Raw genomic sequence first — 16,102 nt, 5'->3', positions numbered from 1 at the left:
TCATGTCCTTGTTTTGGTTTGTCTTAATAACCCATGAACTCTATTTTTTTTTTGAGACAGGGTTTTTCTGTGTAGTTTTGGTGCCTGTCCTGGATCTCACTCTGTAGACCAGGCTGGCCTCAAACTCACAGAGAGCTGCCTGCCTCTGCCTCCCGAGCGCTGGGATTTAAGGAGTGCACCACCACCACCCAGCATTTCTTTTTTAGACTCTAATTTCTGCTGCCCATATATTCCTGGGTATGGGGCCACCCCCTGGAGTGTGGCTGACCTACCAGGAGCCACACCATTAAAGAAAGTCATTGACTGTCAATAGCCCCTCAGGGATGGGGAGCTCACAAACCCCTTCCCACTCTGTGCTAGAATGTTGACTGTTAGCTGACTTGGTCTTGTATGATGCTTTCTGTTCTTATAAGCTTTCATGTGGATATGTCAAAATGTACTCTGCTTTGATTCATTCATCAGGTTCATTAAGCACCATGCTGAGCAAGGCTTTGCCAATAGTGATAAAGTAAAAATGCCAAAACAATACAAAACAAACAAACAAACAAGGAGCATCTCTCTGAGAAGGGATTGTTTCAGATAAGCCTGAATAATGGGGAAAACTCAGACACGGAGATTCAAAGTGAGGTAGAACATTGTCATGGTACTTGCAATGGGCAGTCATTAGAACACATCAAGTAGAGGCATACTATAGCTAAACTTCTAGCTTCAAAAGAAGATCCACAAACCCACCAGAACATTGTCAATATGTTCCAGATGAGGGGGTGATGTTTGATTTTATTACGTCAAGGGTAGCAGAGGGGTAAGAATTCTTAACTTGGGACGTATAGCACAGTACATGCATCTTTTATGTTTTCTATTTCTATTTCTACTGTGGCATACACAGTAGACGGCTTGCTGAATGGATGTTTGCAAAAGGCTATTGGGGATGAAATATTTAAGCAACAACAAAAAGCCAGTGAAATATTGATCTTTGATGCCAGGAAATAGAGACTTTTGCATTTAGCCATAGTCGAGTTCTGTTGGGTGTCATTGGGTTGTCTGAGCACGTGATATTGGTAGAGATAATACAGTGGAGGGTAATGCTTTTGTACATCACGACACTCTTCCTCAGAAAGCAATGCTGAGAGAGAGGCTTTCATCTGAGATTAGAGAGATTTTGTGAGGAGAGTCGGGGACGGTTTGACTTTGATATCTTACTGTCACCTATCACTGTATCTCCTCACCCTGGTGCTATTCATTGAGTTAAAACACCCTTTCTATAAATCCCCTACCTCGCACACAGAGAGACATCATCAATGAACTAATATTCACTAGGGAACAGAAATGGAAGTTGTATGATATGGGGTCTATTTTCTGAGCAATCCATTTCACCACTTACTACACAAAGAGGCCGTCAGATTCAAAGACAGTCAGTTTCCCTGTTTGGATGTCTTGTTTCCTGAAAATTAACTTTGTCACAAGAGGCCCATGCTCCTTTTCTGGGAAGCAGCTGGCATGGGACGGAATGAGCCTGTCCATGGAATGTCAGTTTATATCCTGCTTCTGTCTCTTGAGCAAAACACGTCTGGATTCAGTGTTCTCAGCTGCAGCCTGACAGAAGTAATAGCTTACTTTAAGAAATAACTACATTTGAGGTCTATTGAAGGTGTGAGATATCTTACAGGAGGTAACTGAAAGTGTAACCTCTTTCTGCCCCCTGCTTCCTTTGCTAAAGATTCATTGTAGCTGTCCGATATCATTTTACTGCTTGTCTGCATTCCTATGTCATGAGAACAGAGAGCCATGGGTTCTAGGCAAAGGCTCAGCATGGTGCTGAACCGGGTACAGAGCCCTGGCTTTCCTGCAGGACATGCCGAGCTAGCTAAAGCAGCCAAGGATTAAGTGAGCTGATGGGTTTCTGTGATTACGATAGACTCTCAACTAATGGTAAAGATATATGACCTGGGAAAATGAGAAAGCCAAAGCTGGCTGTGTCGTTTTCGGCTTGGACAAAGACTGCTGGGAAGGGACCGGACTGGCTCTCCATTCAGATGAAAGTGTTTGACTTGGTTACACTTTGTTTCCTCTCCAAACTGCCACTTGATTTTCTGCTTTCAAATGAAGAGCAAGCATTTGCTTTTGTAATGTGAAAACTATGATCACTCATTGGAAAAGATTACCGAACTTTCTGTACCTAGCGTTTATGTGTCTCACAAACACATACAGTTGTTTCCAAGCACACTGAATACCTTTTTGTACTGTGACTTTTTTTCTGTCTCCGCATCTATATTTTGTACCTTGATGTCTGGGGAACTTGTCTCTGTAAGTTTACAGAAATCTGACAAACAGTAGGAATTTGTTATCGGTGTGGCAGAGATGGACAAGTCCCCAGGAGCTTGGAGACCACACAATAGCCACCTTGCTGTGAACCAGGGGCCTTTCTTTTCTAAGAAAAAGATTTGTAGGGGGGCAAAGGCTCTTGGATGCTATCAAACTCAGGTAAAGGGAGGTTCAGCAAGCAGCACTGCATCTCAGAGGCTTGTTTGCCGACAGAGAAAGACCTTTAACTGGCCTTAAAGGGTTGAGTATGCTTTTGTATTATGAGCCAAATGATGGCGTTGTGGAGGGCAACATCGAGCAATGACCTGGGACTCTCCTAAGCTTTAAAATCCTGGGCATGAGCAGGAAAATGCCGTGTGCGAAGCCATGAGGCTGGGGAGAAAAGCAAGAGGCAGATGTCAAAGGGCTTGCTGGGACAGCCTCCAGGGCTTCAACTCTATGTGGAAGAAACTACTGGAAGACAAGGAAACCATGGAGGGGAGCGATCAGATGGGAGATGCTCATTTTAGAGATTTAATTGAGAAAGGGATCTACTGGAATTCAGTGGGGGTTGATTTGAGGAGTGCAGTCTAAAGGTAGGGAGACCTGGTAAAGATTAATAGAAGACTCAAGGGGAAGAAAGAAATTGTGAATTAAGGCCGTAGTTAGGAAGGAGAGACTAAGCTCAGCCTTGGGTGAATGAGCAAATAGATGAAGAAACAGCAGCAACATGATAATGATAACTAGAAGACATGATCAGTTCAGTCTTTTGGCCAATAAGTCAGTCAATAGACCACTGTGTGCTGAAAGTCAATATTTCCATGGTGTGTGTGTGTGTGTGTATGTGTGTGTGTGTGTGTGTGTGTATGTGTGTGTATGTGTGTGTGTATGTGTGTGTATGTGTGTGTGTGTGTATGTCTGTGTGTATGTGTGTGTATGTGTGTGTGTGTATGTCTGTGTGTATGTGTGTGTGTGTGTGTGTATGTGTGTGTATGTGTGTGTGTGTGTGTGTATGTGTGTGTGTGTATGTATGTGTGTGTATGTGTATGTGTGTGTATGTGTGTGTATGTGTGTATGTGTGTGTATGTGTGTGTATGTGTATGTGTGTATATGTGTATGTGTGTGTATGTGTGTGTATGTGTGTATGTGTGTGTATGTGTGTGTATGTGTATGTGTGTATATGTGTATGTGTGTGTATGTGTGTATGTGTGTATGTGTGTGTATGTGTATGTGTGTATATGTGTATGTGTGTGTATGTGTGTGTATGTGTGTATGTGTGTGTATGTGTGTGTATGTGTATGTGTGTATATGTGTATGTGTGTGTATGTGTGTATGTGTGTGTATGTGTGTGTATGTACACAGAAGTATGCATGAGTCTGTATGTGCCTATATGTAAAGGTTGATATCTAGATATCATTTTTTAATCACTTACCACCTTACTGTTTGAAACACATCTCTTGCTGAACCCAGGAGCTCACTAATTTAGTGAGACTAGCTTCAGTGAGCACATTCATGTATATACACCCCCACAAAATACATAAATAAATAAAGCCATATTACTTTGAACTGAGACTTTCATTGACTTTAAGGAAATAAAATTAAAAATTATCTCCAAGTTGGGAAATGCGAAAACAAAAACCCATAGAAGAAGCATGAAGAAAGTTGTCGGAGGAATCAAAGTCTTTGGATATCTTCAGGATCACAGAAGAACATCTAGCCTCATGTCAGTGCCGTGGGGTAGACGAAGATATGGTAACTGTAATATGCAGGATGACAGTGTGTGATATTGGCAAAAGCATCACCATCTCATTGCAGAGTTTTAAAAGCTAGGAACAGAGCAATGACAGATTCAAGGTAGCTGGAGCTAAAGCGAAGGTCGCTTTCAGTGATGAACTAGCCCATGAAGCAGCAGAAAAACTGCTATTTCCTGATCAGGTGGGATGAGAAGAGATGAAGACGAAACAGAAGGCAGGAGGACCCAGCGCCATAGCTGTTTTGATGTCACTCAACATCCAGTGGGAATGGCCAGAAGTATATTTAGGAAGGTTACAAAAGGGATCCCGAGAATAACAAACTCTTAAGTCACCCAATGAGAACAGGACACGGCAATATGTAAATAGGCAATCTGTCCAATATGTCAGCGTTTTATCTCCAAACATCCTAAGTTAGCTAACTGACCAACTGAACAAGATGTTGGACAGGACACTGGGAAGTGAAACTGTTGGCAAGCCAAGGTAAATACTGTCACATGGGACATTTTCGAAAGACAAGACTTCGAGAGACGAGTAGATGGAGAAATCCTTACTAGAAAAGAATGGGAAGAGAACCCCTGGGATGTTTAAGAAAGACAAACAAAAAGAAAGGCAGAAGTTACTGCAATAGTGGTTTAGGGGCAAGAATTGCATTTCAGGAAACCTGTCATTGCCTCACTCTTTCTGTCAGAAGCTCTAAGTCCATGCCTAGAAGCTCAGAAGGCTTCTGTTGCCTCAGATGGCATTAGGACCAGACTGCATTTTTCTCTTTTACAGAATGCACGGGCTGAAATGAAGATGGTGAGGCTACTTCTAGGTTTGCATTTCTGTGACAATTGATGTTCAGGGAGATATTGGCATATATGAATTCAGACCTCATTTGTTCTCAGAGAGGAAATTACTCCAGGAACCCTTGCATTCCAGGGCTAATTCTGTTGTGGCCTATGACAAGTCACTCACTCATTGCCTCAGTATCACATGTTTCTTATATAGAATAATAAAAAGCCAAGTGTTCCTTAAGAGCTTTAGTACGTTTACAAATCTGTCTCAGAGTGGGCTACCACACTATTAAATGTCTAAATAATCACTCCCCCCACCTAAAAAAGTACCCAGATACAGAATCAACTCTGTTGCGAGTCACAGAGCCTGGATTATCTTCTAGAAAAGAAATACTTCCCACAAGGGGATCTGACATCGAGCACCGAAGCATGGCACCGAGTGGCTGCAGTGGCGAGGCCTCTCAGGAGGGAGGGTTGTTGGCTTTGTTGGGTTGGCTGCCAGGCTGTTTCCTTATGGTTTCCTGACTGAGGTCACAGTGGCTATTGCTGCTCTGACATGTGGCTGTACATACAGAGTGAACTTTTTGTTGGTACCTTATGTATCTATTGTTTTCATGCATATTGGGGAGGCACAATGGTGGCCTGTCATACTTTTCAGAAAGAGCATATACATGTAAAAAGCCTTGAAGTCTTTATTGTATGTGCCAGTGGTTGCTTGAAGCTATGGAACACTTGCCTGATCACTGATTTATCAAAAATTTTGAGGAAGAGTAAAGTATTTATAATATTAAGGTAAAGACTGATGTTATAGTAATACAGTCCTAAGGAAATTTCGTCTCACTAATGTAATAGAGAAACTGACATACAGTTTTCCTCCATGGGACCAGTCAAGTACCCCGGTTCCTTCCATGTTGGCTCTGTCATTGATATTATGAGGCTTCTAAGGTTGGCATATTTTGGAAGAAACCAACTGAAGCAGAAAGGCTCTAGAGAATTGTTTGAAAAACACCAATTATATGTACACAAAGTCATATGTGTTTGAAAAACACAAAGTCATATGTATCGTTGACTAGCGTTCAATCAAATAGTCACAGGAAACTGAAGAGTAGGAAAGGTATCCTATCACAATACAAAGAAGAAAACCGGCTTGGGCATAAGCCTTTTGTATTTTAACAATGTACAATAACTCAAATATTATTCAGATATTATTTTCTATCTTCAAAAGTATTCATATGATGTAGGATACAAATTCACAAAAGTTCTGAGTTGAACTATAAGCAAAATTCAAAGAAATTTTTTAGATAGCTTCAGCTACTTGGTACTTGATATACTCAAGAGCCTTGGGACTGTATGACCAGTGCTCCCTAGTTATTTATTATGAAGAGGAACAATTCTATTCTGCTGCATTCATAACAGCCATCCACTGTATATGATTTAATAAAATAAATCAGTGAGTAATGTTTTGAAATACCAAAAGCAAACATTACTTTCTTGATTCACAGGAAGCAAATAAATGTGTCAGAATGGCCTACCTTCCTTCTGAAAATATCCCTTGGCTAGCTTTCAGGCTACCACCTGGTTTATTTTAGGAAGTCTTACTAAAAAGGTAGTGTGTTATTAGCCATTAATATCTCATCAAGTCTTAAATTTTAACTTAAGGGTGAAAATTGGCCAAATCAAGCCTTTGAAATTGGAAAAGGAGGGGAAGGTGTCTAGAAGTAGCAGAACTTAGGTGTGTATTTGGACACTGAAATGTCAGTTTCAAACTCTATCATGAAGCATATAAATAATGTTGATTCCATAGGTAAATGTTAGAGGTCCTGATTTGGTAATTCTGGAATGGGGCTAGGAGATTGCATTTTAACCTGCCTACTCCATGATTCTACAGAATATGATACAGGAAACATAGTCATGTAGCTGTGTAAAGAATGCCCACCATATTGGGTTCTTGAAGCTCTTAGTGAGTTCTGAGCAAGTGGTCCCTTCATTTTCCTTCTGTCGCTGTGATAAATACCCTGACAGAAAGCAACTTAAAGAAGAAAGCACTTATTGTAGCTCACAATGCCAGGTTATAACCCATCGTTGCTGGTAAGTCAATGCTACAGGAAGCTGAACTAGCTAGTCACATCACATCCACAGTCAAGAGCAAACAGAAATGAAGGTGTACATGGTTCTTAGTACTCAGCTCGCTCTTTGTACTTACACACTCCAATATCTCCAGCTCAGTTGGATGAGTTTTTCCACATCAATTAACATAATCAAGACAATTTCCCATAGACATACTTACAGGACAAATAATCTAGATACTCAAAAAGGTTCTTCTTCCCCCCACCTCCAGTGGGTTCTGCATATTATGTAACTAGGCCTTTAAATGTATAAAGGAAGTCAGCCATATAGGTCCTCTAAAACTGTCTATGTATCATCAGTTAAGTATCCATGAACATCCCTTGGTGGACCATCTAGTTATTAAAATTTGTGTTGGGGCTGGAGAGATGGCTTAGCGGTTAAGAGCACTGACTGCTCTTCCAAATGACCCGGGTTCAATTCCCAGCACCCATATGGCAGCTCATAACTCTCTGTAACACCAGTTCCAGGGAACCAGGGGACCCTCACACAGACATACACACAGACAAAGCACCAATGCACATAAAATAAAAATAAATAAATTATTAAAATTTGTGACCTATACTAATACAATTGTTGTTTTAGGCCATTGCTTTTTGGGTAGTTTGTTAGGTCGTTTGAGTTGATTTCTTTCGGTTGAAAATAATTGAGAATTTATTAGCATATGGGTGATCCTAAAGTTGTAGGATTAAATAAGGTGACACGGTAAATGTAGATTAGGAGAGATGGAAAGACTGAACTTGGCCTCTTGATCTTTAAAATGGTGAAGACCTAACCAAGGAGTGGCCTGTGGGATTATAGGAGAACCAATAGGAAACAGAGTCCCACAAGCCAAGAGGAGTAAACATCCCAAGGAGAGTGACGTGATTGGGTTTGTCAAATGGTTCCATTCAAAGGCAGATAGTAGCTGGGAGTTAGCTCTTGGAATTGGTAAAGTGGTGACTGATGACATGGATAAAAGCAGTTTCATGAAGTAGGGACAGGGACCCTAGTATGGTTTTGATTTCAAGTGTCCCTCTACACCTCATATGTTGAAGGCTTAGTTCCCCACTGGTTGGCAGGTGGCAGAAGTTCAGGAGGTGAGACCTAGTGAAAGAAGTTGGAGGTCTTTAGGAGTGTGCTCTTGGAACAGGTCTCTCATCTGTTTCTTTGTACTTCCTGGCCTTCCTAGAGAGCTGTCATGGTCTACAGGATGGTGATCTTCTGCTTTGCTACTTCCCTAAGAACAGTGGGGCCAACTGATCGTAGACTAAGCTTCTGAATTCATCTGCCAAAACGACTCCTTTTTTTAAGTTGTTTACTTTGTGTATTTTTTTCCACAGCGAGACAAAGATAATCCAGATCTGACGAGAGTAAGTTCAGGAGAGAATGGCAAATCCGAAAATAGAGGTGGAAATAAAAGAAACACTCTCTGCCCTTTGCAGTAAGGCAAACAGCAGCTGAAGAGACATGGAGTCAAGAAGCTCTTGCTTTGTTACACAGTGGGAATGAGAAAGATGCAGTAGAGAGAAAGATTGATGCAGGATTCAATCAGTGAGCCTGAGACAAACAGGTAAGAAAAGTCATTTCAGGTGAAGGCAGATGCTGGGGGCAATCCAACATGATGTCTGAGGAACAATGGTGTCCTGCTGTGATTAAGGGGGTAGCGTGGGCATGAGTCCTTTCTGTTATGGTTAAGTTGAATTAAATTATTTTTAATTTAGCCAGGCAGTGCTGATGCACACCTTTAATCCTAGTACTTGGGAGGTAGAAGCAGGCAGATCTCTGAGTTCAAGACCAGCCTCGTCTACAGAGTGAGTTCCAGGACAGCCAGGGCTACACAGTGAAACCCTGTCTTGAAAAACCAATAGTTATAATAATAACAATAATAATAGTAACAACAACAACAATAATAATAATTTATTGCCATATGCACAATGTGTCAGTGTGGTGGATACCCATATGTCATGGCACATATATGAGGAGGTCAGAGAACAATGTTGTGGAGTCACTTCTCTCCTTTCCCCTTTACGTGGGTTCTGGGGATTGAACTCGTATCCTCAGACGTGCGTGGCAGGCAAACACTTTTCCCACTGAGCTTTCTCACCAGCATCTCCTCCTCCCCCCAAAAAAATTCATCCTGAATGAGAAACTTACTTTTATTGGTAACCAGGGAAACAAACCAAATATCTAAAAACAAATTGGACTGAGGGTTCTGTCAACTGTGCTGGTTGCGGTGACACATACCTATACTCTTAGTCCTTAAGAGGCTGACACAAGAGCATTACCATGAGTTCAAGGCCAGCTGGTCCTTGAGCAAGGTCCTGTCTCAAAAACAACAAACAAACAAACAAACATGAAAATCAATGAAAATTTTGATTCAACCACAATTCAATGAGCAGAAGAACTCTTCAAGTTTTTGAAACAGAGTATTTCCAGTCTAAAGTCCATGTTTTAGTATGAATGCAGATTAGAAAACTTTCTTATTCACTATTTTGATTTTATTTCTGTTTGAAATTAGTCACATATGAGTTTTGCTTTGCAGCATCAAGAGCAATGTCTGTTCAATGGCTTTACAGGTTGATATCAGTGTCGCACAGACATGGGGATAGGGATCAATTCTGAGACCATGAGTTGTGTAAGTGGCTTGAGAACAACAGAATTTATACCAGGCTGATGCAGAGAGTTAGTGACTGAAAACTGCCCATTGGTGTAAGTGTCCCCAACCTATTAAAAAGGTAATAACAGAAATAAGAGAATACGGTCTCTTCTACTTCCATTAAGGAAATAAGCCAAAAAGCCGGGCGGTGGTGGCGCACGCCTTTAATCCCAGCACTCGGGAGGCAGAGCCAGGCGGATCTCTGTGAGTTCGAGGCCAGCCTGGTCCCCAAAGTGAGTTCCAGGAAAGGCGCAAAGCTACACAGAGAAACCCTGTCTCGAAAAACCAAAAAAAAAAAAAAAAAAAAAAAAAAAAAAGGAAATAAGCCAAAAAAAGTAAAATTTCCTTAATATTTTGTTTACCTTCTATCAGCTACAGCTTCACAGGAACAGTATTGTTGTAAAGGTCTTATGCACTGCAGAGAAGTTGAGGCCATTCAACAATTAGTGTAAGTAGAACCGTTTGTGTTAAACTTCTGTGCATAACTAGAGATCATGAGAATTTTATTTTAGGTGGGGCATGCAATTAGTGCAAGATGCATTTATCTACAATGCAATTTTTCTACCTTGTGTGAGAATAAGACCATTTTTTTAAAATTTAAAAGCATCAATAATCAAAAGGAAATATTTTTCCTTAAAACTGTATTTCACTTGCAAAGGAAGAATACTGCAGAGTCTTGCCTGTACACATTCTCAAACCGAGGGACTTCTTTGACAGTAAGTCAAGCAGCTAGATCATGTTCTTATGCTATTACATCCTGGTAATATAAAAAAGTCTATCAGGAAATCTACCCATGATTCAACAGCCAGTTGAGACTTGGAAACAGTAGGAATTGCAGAGTACCGGTCTGTATCAGTTTAGCTATAATTATGTAGATAAAATTAAGTTGTTTTTTTTTTCTTACTCATTAACCATTCATTCATGTCAATTCAGTGTACCAAGCAGTGGAGAGCTCAAGTCTTAGGAAGGATGGTTATCAGGCACCTCTTGTAGGACTTGGGCCCTGTTCTCAGGGAGTCTGTGGTGTGAAGGGGAAGGGAGAGGAAGGACATATAAGTCTGGTGCAGGACTGGCTGAGACAGGAGCTGTGAGATACAACGGCATCAAGGTAAGTAAGTTCCTTTTATTCCACCCAGAGGAGTCTGGAAGTCTTCAGAGGGTATCACGGGTAGAACTTACATAAGCCCAGAGCACATAAAGGACTTTCCAAGAAGGGGCACCATAGGGTGGACTATATCTCATTGTGATTCTTTAGAGTAGTAAAGAGCTCTCTCTCTCTCTCTCTCTCTCTCTCTCTCTCTCTCTCTCTCTCTCTCTCTCTCTCTCTCTCTCTGCATCTGTGTGTGGGTATAGACAGACATTTGTGGCGCATGTGTGTCTGGAGGCTAGAGGAGCAGGGAGAGGCTGGCTAATCATGCTTGGCTGACTGGCTGGTGAGCCATTCATCTGCTTGTCTTCACGTGCTGTGTTTACAAACACATGCTCCTACACCCAGGGTTTTGTTAACATGGGTTCTGAGGATAGAACTAAGGTCACAGTGCTTGCAAGGCAACCACGTGACCAGCCGACCCAGTCTCAGTGTTTCAGTAGTGTGAGTGGTTTAGGCTAGAGCCTCCCACAGCTACTCTAGAGAGGACTCTATCACCAGGCACGGTCTCAGCCCAGCATGGTCTTGATAGAGGATGATTAGAAGTGAATCTCCATCAGTGGATAGATGGAAAACGAGGCATTGGACCTGAGGATATTAGTCTGAAGGCCGGGGAAGCCTTGATGGAGATGTGACCAACACAGGGCATTGTTAGTAAGGATGCTTGGGAGGCAGGAGTGTTTTGTAACCTGGTTCCTGCCTTGATCACGTCCTTTATCTGTGCCTCAGTGGACTCTGCGGTCTTTTCTCCTCACCTTTCAAACCCTAGTTCCAAAAATGCCTACAGGGTGAAGCCCTCCCCACACCCTCTCTGAAGCACAGGTCTCTGCACCCAGTGCATCTGGGTCATACCGCACTCAGCTTGTCAGGCTGTTGTCTGGGATGCTGCTTCATCTTGGGCCCCGCTGTTTGCAGGTCTGTATTAGACAGAGTGGAACAACCAGGAATCCTCATCTGCGATTCAGGGAAAATAAGGATGAAGGTAAAAACTTGAAATAGAAATGGCTGCAGAATCAGATCCAGTTTAAGGGGGGAAATCAAGGACTTTGTTTAGTCCATGTGACATTTCCAAAGTCTCTAAGAAAGGCACAGTTTTTTTGAGGGAGGGTTATTTGTAGCCCAGGCTGTTCTCTAACTCACTATGTGTCCTGATCCTTCTGCCTCCACCTTCCAAATGCTGAGATTACAAACATATCCCACTATGCCTGGCCAAAAAGTCATATGCTAAGTTTAGATTCATGTCAAGTCTTTGATAAACTTATAAATAGAAATTTATGACCAAACAAAACTAAAGTATGTCATTTGGCGCTGGGTTCAACATGTTTATTGAAGAACTTTATTATAACACAAGAGAAACTATTATTCATATAAAGAAAACTTTCTCTAAATAATTCTAGCTTTATCTTTTTTTTTTTTTTGTCTTTGTTTTTGCTTCATTTTCCAACAAGATCTCACTGTGTCGCCCAGGCTGGCCAGAACCTTGAGGCCCTCTTGCCTTAGCACCGCCACACTCGGGGTGGTCAATCTCTTCAGACAATCGAATGCTTAACTGGTACATGTGCTGTGTGAAAAGGCGTACTGGTTAGAGATGTTCACAGCGGAGGCTGCTAATGTGAAAATCAACACGTGGCTTCCAACCGAAAGCCAATCCATGAGTGGAAAAAAAGTCTAGTTAGAGGACTCAGCCCTCGTGTGTGCTGAGCAAGGCCATGGTTGATCGGTAAACAACGGAGTGGAAAGAGACGTGGAGAGTCTGAGAAAACAACACACACAAAACTGTCAAGCCTCAGGCCTTCCAGTTATAATCTTAAGAAAAAAGGGAACATTCTTTGCTGCCATTTACATGGAGCGAGCTGTTTCAGAAGGGTTTTGTTGTTTTTGTTTTTTTCTAAAGGAAAAAGGAGTTAGACCTTTGCTGCTGTCATTTGCTGTCCTGAGTGTGACAGTTGAAGTTTGGTTGACGTTTTTTCCATTTGGGTTCTGCGGAACAGGGGAGTGGTAGAAAGTGTTGAGGAGGGGGAGTTAGGCATGAGCCTCCCTAAAGTCCAAGACAGCGTAGTGTAGCTCCAAGGCCAGGTCTTACAAACACGTCTCACCTGGGACTCTCAAGGTTTACCCCTTGCACATGAGCAAGCATGTTCAAATGTCCTATGCCGTTAGGGGAATATGTAATTGTAGCAAATCAACAATAATTTCTCCTCATTTTTCAATCACTCAGAAAAATCCATTGAGGTGCAAAATCAGAAAGCTTGGCATGGAGTTTTCTCTTAGTCACACACCTCATGAGCTAGGAACAAGAGAAGGGGCCGCTCCTGAGCTGTGGGTTGGGATCATGCACTGTTGGACAGACAAGGGGATTTTGTGTCCTAGCCATTTCAGGCCAAGGGGAGGAAAGGGCCTGTGACACCTTGAGCTCATTGGAATGTTCGATGAAGATATTGTTCAGCTAAATGAGACTTGAGAACTGAAAACAATGTGCTAAAAGAGGAGAATCTGGGACTGGAGATGGCTCTTTGGTTAAGAGTGCTTACAGCTTTTGTGGGGGGCCACAGCTGGCTCCCAGCACCCTAGTTTGTGGTTCAGCTCTGGGAGCTCTGACATCCCTTTCTGGACTCCTCTGAAACCTGCACACATGTGTATGTACCCTGCTTCACACACAGATACATAAGAAATAAGGTGAGTCTTAAGGAAAAAGAAAAAGAAAAGTCTGTGTGGTTGGGCAAAACTCAGGGAGCATTTATAAGACGGAGGATGGGACGAGGACTTGGAAGTCATGGCGGGACAGAGGGCTTGAGAGGGCTGTAGGGACAGACAGAGGGCAGCTGGGAGGGTCTCTCACTGTTCATTTATGGGTGGTATGAACTGAGGGCCAGAAAAGGGAAGGAGGCCCAGGATTACAAGGTCCCTAAAAGCAATCTTTTGTCCTACGGACAACGAGGAAAACACGCACTCTCCCGCCCCTCTGTCCCCTAGGAGTTTTGAAAGCTTTGTGGCAAATGCATGGCTTTAAGTCTTTAAGGGCCGTTCAATCATCAGGGATTTTCCACAAGGCCTTACAAAAATGTAGATTACACTGTAAAAAAAAAGTGCTTTTCAGTCCATAAAAGTCCGTTTATACTGAGCAAATATCTTTATGATGTTTGACTTTGGTTCAGGTCCCTATTCCGAGAAGTGAATTTTGGTGGCGTGAGTAGGAAAAAACAACACGGAAATAAGAAAGACCCACGATGGCCATTTGGAGCACAATGGGACCTTGTTTACTCGACGACGTGGACTCCAGCGTTCCCTTGAAAAAACGCAAGTGATTAAGAAAATACTTTGAGAACCTAATAATAGTGCCCTGTAATCTGAGAACCACCTCTCATCTTTCTGAGGCTCAGGAACGTGCTTAGTAAGAATGTATGTTTTTAATACACTGATTCTTAGCAACGATGTAAGCGTTTTTTTTTAATCTTTTTATTTTTTTGGTTTTTCTAGACAGGGTTTCTCTGTGTAGTTTTGGTGCCTGTCCTAGATCTCACTCTGTAGACCAGGCTGGCCTCGAACTCACAGAGATCCTCCAGATTAAAGGCATGAGCCACCACCAGCCGATGTAGTTTTTAATTGGTACAAAAGTCAAATAAGGCATTGCCCTTTATTGTGCACCACATATAGCATCCAGTGACTTGTGACTTGTAGGCAGATTCTTTTGTGTGTCACAAGTGTACCTGTAATTTAGTATAATGCCAGGTCACTGTTCTCAATCTCTCTCTCTCTTTCTCTCTCTCTCTCTCTCTCTCTCTCTCTCTCTCTCTCTCTCTCGTGTGTGTGTGTGTGTGTGTGTGTGTGTGTGTGTGTGTGTGTGTAATTCCTCTCAACAGTTGTTTTACAGAGATTTTAATTAGTAATTAAGACCAGTGTCCATTTTAAGAATCAACAATCTTCCTTGCAGGTAGACACAATACTGTTTACATACGTTCCGGTAAGAAATGGTTCACTGTCTTGGGCGTGATTTAATATTGTGTTCTATAAATGGTGGCTAAAGGTACAGTCAGTAGCTTGTAGTTGTGTCAAGGAAGTTGCTGCTCTGTGTGTGTGTGTGTGTGTGTGTGTGTGTGTGTGTGTGTGTGTGTATGTGTGTGTGTGTGTGTGTGTGTGTGTGTGTGTTGTACTCATGGATACATATGGACAGTGTGTGGGCAAGTACATGTGCATGTGTGTGAAAGCCAGAGGTCATCATCACGTGTCCTCCTCTATTGCTCTGCCTTATTCTGAGACAGGGTCTCTCTCTGAACTTGGAACCCATCAGTTTGGCTAAATTGCAGGCTGTTGAGCTCCAGCATCCTCCTTTCTCTGCCTCCCTACCTGGAATTCCAGGTACTGCCGTGCCTAACTTTGACCTGGGTGCTAAGGATTTGAACTCAGCTCCTTATACTTGCATAGCAAGCAGGTTGCCAATTGATTCATCTGCCCTGCCCCAAGATCCTGTCTTTTGAATAAGATAAATAAAAATAAAATCACAGGACTTGAAATAAGCCCGTGAGACCCAGTTAGATGGTGATTTCATAAGATCAGATACAAATGACCTGACCAATCCTTTTCAGCTTTAGTTTTTCTAATTCCTCGTGTTGAAACATACAATTTTCTGAGCTAGGGAATCAAGTCTTGGCAGAAGAGCGCAGTTTCTCTTGCATGACTGACTTGCCCAAAAGGAGGACGTCCGAGAAAGAATGTGTGCCAGCCCCTACCACATCAATCTCAATCAAAATCATCTTGTCTGTACAGGTGTTGTAGCAAGAAGTTTTGGATGAAAAAGGACGCTAAAAATATGAGGCAATCTCACTCTACAACTACCTGAAACTGTTCTCTTTTCTCTGGACGAACGTCAATAGAAGTGTGGATTTTATTCCCTGCCCCTCACTGGATTCCAGGCAGCAGACAGACAGAAGCAGATCTTTTTAAAAATATGTAATTGCAATGATTTAAGTCTCTAAGATCTAGAGTATTTTGTTTGTCTGAACGTCTAATCATACAGACCTTAGCCGTCATATTAAAATGGCGAATTTTATCCTTTGGCATTTGAAAGCACAACATACATAATCCTTTATCTCTCCCAGAGCTATTAGCTTTTTGGCCTTTGGCTGGCCGATGTATACAGTATCTATAGTTATTGCATGCAAGGGCTCTCGACTGACTCCCAAGGTCTTTGATCAAACCAGCTAAACTTGATTTTCCAGATTGCTGGAGAGACAAGGCCTACAACTATCGGCTTTTCAAGTCCTGGCAAGTCATGGAGACCCCTTGCTCCCTCACGGGCTTTATCAGAATCAAAGGTAAACAGGGGGCCGGTTCTCATTCAAGTATGCAGCATCAGGATCCTGCT

General features: G+C 42.2%; 1 long non-coding RNA gene across 1 annotated transcript in view; it reads left to right on the top strand.

Moving 5' to 3' along the window:
* The window catches only part of LOC128107849 (uncharacterized), a 33,929-nt gene extending 19,815 nt beyond the window's left edge, over window positions 1-14,114 (top strand). The window contains exons 5-7 of the long non-coding RNA XR_008217226.1: window positions 8,278-8,507; window positions 9,966-10,041; window positions 13,896-14,114. This is a non-coding gene — a long non-coding RNA (uncharacterized LOC128107849). The remainder of the gene's footprint in view (window positions 1-8,277; window positions 8,508-9,965; window positions 10,042-13,895) is intronic.
* Window positions 14,115-16,102: the final 1,988 nt, after the last annotated feature.

The sequence above is a fragment of the Peromyscus californicus genome, unplaced genomic scaffold (assembly GCF_007827085.1).
Source record: "Peromyscus californicus insignis strain IS unplaced genomic scaffold, ASM782708v3 Scaffold_12__1_contigs__length_115047231, whole genome shotgun sequence".
NCBI classification, from domain to species: Eukaryota; Metazoa; Chordata; class Mammalia; order Rodentia; family Cricetidae; genus Peromyscus; species Peromyscus californicus.
Note: the sequence above shows the minus strand (reverse complement) of the source record. Positions and strands in the feature narration are given on the sequence as shown.